Here is a 9,142-nt window from a genome sequence, read left to right as displayed (position 1 = left end):
ATACACACACACACACACACATAAACATTTATATGCTCTCTGCAGACATATTATTAGGAATTAACATGATGAATGGAGAATTTCAAAGTAGCAAAAGTATTGTGCAGCAAGGAATTTATACAGTATGTAGAACAAAGAGCAGAGAGTTATGAATAAAGCTGATTCAGGAAAGAAATGGTTAAACTTAAAACTGAAAGGAAGATGAGGTCAGAGTCTTTCCTTTCCAAGATCACAGTCTGATGAAGAAGTTAAACAGAGAGCAACTTTACACAATCTGGCCTTCTCCAAATGTGTTGAATGGGAATTATCCAAGATTCCAAAAGCTGCAGCATGTACACTTCTGTCAGGTTGGGAAATGAAAGCCTAGTATACCTGTTTATTTTATTAATGTAGCATTAGGTGTATAGCTTGGAAATTTCATACAAATCTGATGAGTTCCCATAGTTCCATATTCAACTGAGACCAGAACTGAATTCTAGACTGAAAGTATTTCATTTGTTCATGATTACATCAGAGCACCCTGACATTTCTACAGTAATTGACTGGGGTCAGTGCAAATCGAAATGTTTTAATGACAAGAAAAACAATTCTTTTAAAATTTATTCTGATATTATTTTCTGGAAAATAATCAGAAATTAGAAATCAGGAATATATTTCAAAATCTTTTACTGAATTGCACAAGAATCTATTGCTTTGGTCCAGCTAAATGCTCACTACCCTAGCATTTCAATTTGCAATATTCACAAAAATAAAAACAAGGAAGAGAAGACAAATAATTAGATAAGTTTTATGAAATTATAGAAATTAAAACTATATTTTTGTTTGCACCTTTATACTTTCTTAAACATATACCACTTTGTTCCCTACTTAGTACAAATTAAATGAGTAGGAGTAACTAAAACAGTCACTTTTCACACATCTACTGGCAGGAACAGACCAATTGCAAATCAGGAAGATGTGAAATGGAGGCAGAGACAAATGGATATTAAACAGTAAACAGTGAGACCCTCATCAAAATGAAATTGCAGAAACTGCAGGACAGATATTCATTTAGATCAATATCTTATTTTGAAATTTCACTCTAAGCTTACACTGAAAGATTATTTCATAGTTGCACATCAAGCTGGATTTGAATTTAAAATTCATTCAGTACTTCTGTTGGACAACATGGGAAGTCTGTTGCAATCTCTGAAACATCTGGCATCCCAGAATCATTAAGCCCCACATGCTTAGGACTTGAACATGTCACAGCAAAATATTTTGCTCTTAATATATACCATTTTAATTTTATTAGTTACAAGCTCTATTGTACTCTCAGTAATATGTGCCCTTTGTTTATAGGCAGCAGAATTGACAGCATTGTTATGTCTAAGAATCAGGAGAGTTCTCCCTTTTGCTACGTAATCTCACATAGGAAAGAGAGAAGGGATTTTCCAGGCTCTTCAGCGTGAATGATATACTAGGCCCATTCCCTTCCCCTCCCTCCACAACAGCCTCTTTGCTTGCACATTATCTGGAAACAGCTTGCTTGCTCAGTGACCTGACCCTAATAAATAAGTGATTTCATCCTTCCATTAGAGACACAGCACAAGGGTGGGGAACTTACAAAGAACTACGAGAGAAGATGAGATACGGAGCATGTTGCATCTAATACAAGGCCACTGGTAGATATTTTTCCAAGAATACTCTCTTCTGCTCCTTTTGCTCCAGAGGAGCAAGAATTTTCAGGACCTTGGACAGAACCTCTAAACCAATTGGATTAAATTATGCTCTACCCTTGTTGAGGTAATCGTTGTTGTTGGTTTTTTACTTGTCTTGTTAAAACTACAGTTCATTCTTAGCACAAAAGAATTTGAAAATAGTTAAGAGACAGAAAGGGAAAGATAAACCATTAAAATGTCTAATCTAACCCATTAAAAATGCCTCACCTGTTTCCACGTTGCTCAGTAAACTTCCTTACCTGGGAAAAACACACACCGATACCTGCAGAGCTAGTGTTTGCAACAGGTACCTCCCACTATGTCAGATGGATTGGTTAATCCAACTAGGAACAAAGGCTCTCATAGGTTAGACTACCTGTCAATTATTTACAGTATTTCATTAGTTGTAGGTAGAAAAAAAACACAGCTCAGTGGAGGAGTAAAATGTGGGACTGGGAGTTTAACAGAGAAAAATATGAGCACTTTAGAAAGTACCCTGAATAGCTGTAGAAATCAAAACCAATCATCAAAATCTTGTTTTTAAAGTTTTGAACTGATGCATATATTTTAATATAGAAAATAGATTTTGCTTACTAATTGCTAGATTGTTTTTTAAGATACCATTAAATTTTACTGGAAGTGCTACACAAGTCTTGAGCACTTTGATTATTTATGTATCATATTTATACTTTCATTAGCAAAAGGGTTAATTACAAAAGATTAAAATGTGCTTATGTTTTAGCAAGTGACACATTGGTGTAACAAAGTCATTAAAACATATAAATTTATTAAAATAATTAACACCTTTTTGTTCCTTCTATATTAAGGTCCTTAAAGCATGTGCAGCTAAATGGGAAAGATGATTTTTATCAGGTGGAACATAGGAGATGCAGAAATAAATTGGATTTTTCCCGGAATTTGTCTTGCAATTAAATGGGAAAGATGGAATTATCAGGTGAAACTTAACTGAGGATGTTAGAATAAGTACATACAATTAAGAAGCCAACTGAATAGTCGTAAGTTCCGCTTACTTCAGTTATCCCAATTTTCAGACAGTCTGTTCCTAGTACTTTGACAGCTAAATATTTATCAATCTGTCTCTTCTTTGACACCAGTCTGACTAGAGAGGAATAATAATATATAATTATATTTATATTTATATATAATTATATATATATAATTATATTTATAATTCACCGCAAACTCTTCCTTAAATTCAGTGCCTTTAGAAATTCCTCATACTATTTACCCCATGATTTCTGTCATTAGGAATACCTAGGGATATTTTGTAATTTTACTTAGACTACAGCTTTTGAGCAGAGATTCTGTAGTTGAACATCTTTATAATCCCTTGTATAGAGAAGGTGACCAGTCTGATATTAATTTCTTTCTTCAAGTATCTATTTGGAACCAATTTGAGTCTGGACTTTCCACTTGCGCATACAGACACTTATGAAACCTGATTTCTGAATCATTTTGGGTCAATTGGTTTAGTTTTGGTTTCTCCAGAAAATATATCAGATAATCTATTTCCATAAATTATATGCTGATTGTGATGATGATAATATATACTGTTATATTTGTATAGGTGAGAGGAATTGTGATGTGTTTGATTTACAAGTGCTTGATTGGATAGCATAGCAACTGTTTTGGAAATAATAGCTATTTTCCTTCATCTATCCACTTTTAGTATCATCCTCATGAGGTAATTAGGCAATTATTATCCTCAGAGCTGGTATGCTCTCTTTCAGCAGGTGTTGCAGTAGACTTCAAAGAGACTGGTCACTGAATGCATGCAATAAAATATGCTCAATGGCAGGGAAATATTGACCATCATGGCCCAGAAAATAAAACCATAGAAAGACTGTTCAATCTGGCTCACAAAGTATGGGCGTGTTCCATAGGTGTACAGAATCCACACCTAGCCAAAGAAAAGGAGACAGGTTAATAAAGCAAACTTTGAAGCTCTATGCATAGGCATTCATCAGGTCAAGGCCCATCGTATTTTAGGATACAAGTAGAAACATTTTGAAGCTAATAGCTTCGCCCCTTTTACACGGCCATGTAACATCACAAAGTATGTAGAAAGAGGCCAGGTTTGTATCATGACACTGCCATCCCACTTTTATTAGTCTACCCTGCCCTGCTACTGCCCTAGCCCATTTGATTATCATTAAAAAGTAGAATAATTTCTGAGGACTTTTTCTTATGTTTATATTTGACAACATTTTGTTCTTTTTTCTCTTACCTATTACTTTTTAATTTGACACATTTATTTTTTATTATTTTTGGAGGCGAATTGATTTTTGCATGGGGTTTATGCTACAGTTGTAATTGTGACTGGTTTTCAATGATTATGGATGTTTTCATATTTGTCTTACCTATGCTATGTAAGCAACTCAGAATAAATGGATTGTGGCAGGGTTGAAGTTTGTGGAGGGTGCATAGGGAATGGCCTTGAAGATCAGGAGGAAGAGCTGCTGCCAAGGCAATGATCAGAGAAGCAAGGCTTGAGCCAGAGCTAAGTAAATAACTTGAGAAAATGTCTCAAAAAAGCCCCTTCGTAGTTCACAGAAAGGGAGGGAGAAGTAGATAGATAGTTATTCTTGTTGGTCTGTCTTATTGGGGCCAACAGTTTGATATATTAAGTAAACTTATATAAAACAGATATGTTCAAAAAAGAAAATTGGTGGTGATGTATATTTGAATGCTGTTATATATTAATTCACGCACTTACACAATGTACACTTCATGATCATGGAAAGAATAGTTATTTTTCCCCAGACAGTATTTTTTCAGAAGTGTCACCCTGAAAGGGTGATGGAAATCTGTCTTTTCTTCTAAACTTTCCATTAATAAACAAATTCTTTGATTTTCTCCTAATCCAAATTTCATAGTTGGAAATACCACATTTCCATAGACAACAATCTTCTACATGGGTTCTTTCCTCTGTTGTTTGAAAACATAACTCTATATGCAAAGATTACCCAGAAACTGCAATAAAACACTTTGTTTTGGAATCCAAGGCACCACTTTAACAAGAAGATGCTCAATCTCAGTGGTGCACCATAGGCTACAAATTATGGAACTTTGACTGACTGATTTATTTATTTGATTTATGTGCTGCATGTCTTGTCTTTGTTCATTTTTTTTACTTTTATCCTTTATTACTTTATAAGTCACTCAAGGTGGTGGACATCTGCCTTCCTCATCCTATTTTCCCCCACAACATGAGCCTTGGTGGAGCAGTAGGCTAATGCCTTCTTAAGTAACACCAGCTGCCTGCAATTAGTGCAGGTTCGCATCCCACCAGGCTCAAGGTTGACTCAGCCTTCCATCCTTCCGAGGTAGGTAAAATGAGGACCCAGATTGTTGGGGGCAATAAGATGACTTTGTAATAATGCCGCTTGGGGGGGCAAAAGCCCTAATAAGCAGGCATATACATAGAATGAAGGCTATTGCTAAGCACATTGATTTGTGCTTAGAGTGTAAGCCGCCCTGAGTCTTCGGAGAAGGGCGGGATATAAATGGGATTAAAATAAAAAAAATAGCACTGTGAGGTAAGCTGGGCTGAGAGAAAGCAATTAGCCCAGAGTCACCCAGCCAGTTTTCATGTCTAAGGTGGGAGACATGAAACTCATGGTCTCCTGGTTTCTAGGAAGCCCCTTAACTGTTATAGCAAACTGGCTCTCTGTGAACATGGCCACCAAGAATTACTTGTAAACAATTCACTAGTAGGGAAAAAAAGCAACAAAGCAAGCAAAATTCCCACTGCCTTATCCTCTTCAGATCTGACAAGCTTAGCTAAAATGATTGCTTGCAGATGATATTTAACTGAAAATATCTAAGTATCTGCATAAAAGTAACCAGTGCTTTTTTGGTAAGAAAAAAGGTGCCGGAACTGACATCTTGTTAATCTTTTATTTACCTTTTGCACGTAGTCAATCACTGTATAGACACCCACGCAGGTCAGTTGTGTAATGAAACATAACGGTCGTCGCCCGCAGTAAGCACTCAGTGCATGACCAATCACAAGCCGAGCAGTGCCCCAAGCTGAGCAGCTGGACGAAGTATGCATGCATCTGACTCGACACACAGGTAGCCCGCATGCACCGTTTTAACGATTTTGCCACCGACCTGCTATGCTCAACAGGGCGATTTAAGTCCATGTGGACCAAACATCAAAATTTCAAAACTTTTAAAACTTGGAAAATCTGTCAAAAAAAGGTGCCGGAATGCCATTCCAGTGAGTTCTATGACAAAAAAGCACTGAAAGTAACACATTTTCATTACCCATTGGCTGTCTTTCTCCCCCCTGCTCTCCATCACTCCCAACATTTTTCCTTCCTTTGTTGTGAGTCAGTTCCAGCCTTTGAAATCCATCATAAAGCTATTACATAATCACCACAAGCTAAGCCTAGAATATGAAAATGTGATGCCAAGCTGTGGGATTTGGCAATTAAGAACTAATTTGATGGAAAACAAGAACAGAGAACATTTAGATGCCAAATGCCATTTAGATGTCAAAAGACTTTATTTAAGGTTTTGATGTGTTTCTAATTCTGTCCCATATTTGTAAGCATTAAGCATGAGCTGGTATTTAATATATTCTCTTTCTCCCTTAATAGTTAATCTTATTTATGAAATGCTTCTAATGTATTTCTATAATAGATGTGCTGATAGTTGTAATTTAATAACTGTTCATAAATTAACCATTCAACAATGGCATCTCTCCATGCTGGCATACAATGCCTGGCCCAATTAATTGTAGCTATTCTTATCTCCACAGAGCACACGGCTTCACTAGGCCTGAGCTAAGACCTGCCACTGTGAAACAGGTCAATTATGTTCTCAGAATGGCATCAAGAAGACACTATTCTAGTGTTCTAGACTATAGATCTTGGACTCCTGAAGAGGCTGCCCCTATCCAGAATTCCAGTTGCCATTTGATCTAGGAACCTTGCTAGATATGACCAAGCTCACTGATATGTTATAAAAGTAAGAAGAATTGAAATATTTTGTAGAATCTTCCTCCTGGTACTTGATCGCCTCTGTTCTCCTTTGATGTGTGAACTCTGGAAGAGAGACTGGTCATTTCCATAATCTGATAGGTTTCTTGATGATTGATTAGCCAAACTGGACATGAAATTGATCAGTAGGTGGGCTTTGGAGAAAGGTCCATTATTGTTCTGTTGAGGACCTCCAGAAATGGAAAAGACCCAGTTACTACTAATACAGTCAGTGTTGTCTTGTGCATTTGGTTCATGATACAGACTAGAGTACAAGGCTTCAGTAATAAACAGATTCTGACCTAAGATCTGGATAGTCTTGCAGAGGGAGAAGCAGAAATCCAGAAGAGAGCAGCTGTCATTGGCATGAAGAAAAAATATGGCAACCACAGAGAAGATTGATATCAGGAGAGGTCCAGTAGAGCTCCCCAAAAGCAAGGTCACATCTAACCTTCTTATCACACTCTTAGAGTATCCAGTGGCAGATTTTTTCTTCATCTAGTAGGTAATGATACCTATCAAAGTTGCCAAGAACATGGCAAATAACAATACAGAGTTGAAAATGTAGGATGTAGGCAGAGCTCTAGGAATTGTTTCGGGAGACTTGGCAAGTACTCCAAATGCGATCATTACCCCAATGGTTGCTGAAATGGTCAAGGCCCCTAATATTAGTCCAGTGAAAGCCCCACTCAGGACAAAGTGTGCCTTATGAGTGAGATGGGATTTCTGGGGAGATACTTCCCACCCAGTGTTCTTCCAAATGATGTACAGCATTGTAGAAGAGAACAGACCGAACTCAATATTGAAGGGATGTAGATAGGCAGCATGCTCTGAGAAGTTGTGGCAAAGACTGGTGGTACAGATGAAGCTATTGGTGTAGGGACCACCTGCAGAGACACCATGACAAACATGCTTGCTGGACTGTTTAATTGTAATAGAACAAAAGGTAAACATGTGCAGATGCCTATCCCAACCAGAAGAAACTTTCTTCATCCTACTTTCTTGCTTTATTTATCTAATCAAACTATGGGGGGGAGGTATGATCAAAAACATCCCAATAGAACTGCTTCAAAATTTCTTGGGTGTGTCTAGTGGTGTGTGGGCAAGCATTATCGTGAACCAACACCACACCGGAAGTGGGGCCATAGAAAATCTCACCAAATATGAAGATGCCAAAGGAGTACTGCTAGTGAAATTCATGGAGTGTGGTTTGACCATCAATTCAGAAGTCTACTGTGAAACATTACGAAAACTCAGATGAGACATCTATAACAAGCATTGGGGCATGCTGACTTCCAGTGCTAGACACACCCAAGAACTGTTGAAGTAGTTCCATTGGGATATTTTTGATCCTCCACCCACCCAGATTTGGTGCCAAGCGACTACTAATGAATTTCAAACCTTGTAAGATGTTATGACAAGTGCCTCAGTTTGAATGGTGATCACGTCAGAAAGTAATGTAATGTTGTAGTTTTCTAATGTGTATAATAAAAGTTCTGTATCTGCGAGTGTCTGTCATTGATAATCAAATGGAGGTTTATTTCCAAATTGCCCTTGTATGTAGAAACAAATGCAGATTATTACTGTTTAATTTGGGAACTAGAAGTTTATTCACACAGATGCAGATAAGCATGCATCACAATTGAAAGTTGTTTTGCAGGCCAGGTTAGGTCTGAATTTCAGAACAGCTGAGGTGGGCATCTGCTGTGCATGTTAACATCTTTTATGTAATGACTCCAAACCACATCAGTTCTCAGCCACTTTTATCACTTTTAATAAAACCAATTACATGCCTTTTGGTATTTTGTCATGAGTATTATTCCCTCATCCAGTGAACATGTCTACCTTCTCTTGTTGAATCTTGTAAAAAAGATGTCGAGACTCTAGAAAGTATACAGAGAAGAGCAACAAAGTTGATTAGGGGACTGGAAGCTAAAACATATAAAGAACTCTTCTTGAATTGGGCATGTACTACATTTATGAAAAGATGCACTATGGGTAACATGATAGCAATGTTCCAATATCTCAGGGGTGGCCACAATGAAGAGGGAGTCAAGCTATTCTCCAAAGCACCTGTAGGAAGAAAAGTCTCCATCATGGTTCCTCCAAGCGGGGAATAAACATGGCAACTGCTTTGGGAAGAAGGTTGTAGTTTATTGCAGAGGAAAGGCAGACAGAAAGATGGATCCAACAGGAAAAGAAGGACTGAGCACATGTGGGTAGTGGGTTTTTATACCCCCTGGACTCTATTGTCTGGAGTTATTTCCTGTTTCAAGCTTTGTATTTCTTTTGTCACTATTCTGTCCTGAGCCTAGGTGTGCCACTCTAGGATTCTTGCTGGTTGTCTGTCCCAGCCCACCTCCCTGGGGCTGGGGTATGTAGATTTCAGAAGTCTTCTTAGCTTCAACCTCCCTGAATGGTTTACATCTGCAT

General features: G+C 37.6%; 1 pseudogene across 1 annotated transcript; it reads right to left on the bottom strand.

The window, feature by feature from the left end:
* Positions 1–3,447: 3,447 nt before the first annotated feature.
* Positions 3,448–8,653, bottom strand: LOC308668698 (proton channel OTOP1-like; annotated as a pseudogene). The gene is made up of 2 exons: positions 6,684–8,653; positions 3,448–3,621 (listed from the first exon to the last, which is right to left on the bottom strand). The product of its transcript is annotated as a proton channel OTOP1-like (transcript).
* Positions 8,654–9,142: the final 489 nt, after the last annotated feature.

Source organism: Vipera berus (genome assembly GCF_964194415.1).
Source record: "Vipera berus genome assembly, chromosome: 5".
Taxonomy (NCBI): Eukaryota; Metazoa; Chordata; class Lepidosauria; order Squamata; family Viperidae; genus Vipera; species Vipera berus.
This window is presented reverse-complemented; position numbering and strand designations above follow the sequence as displayed.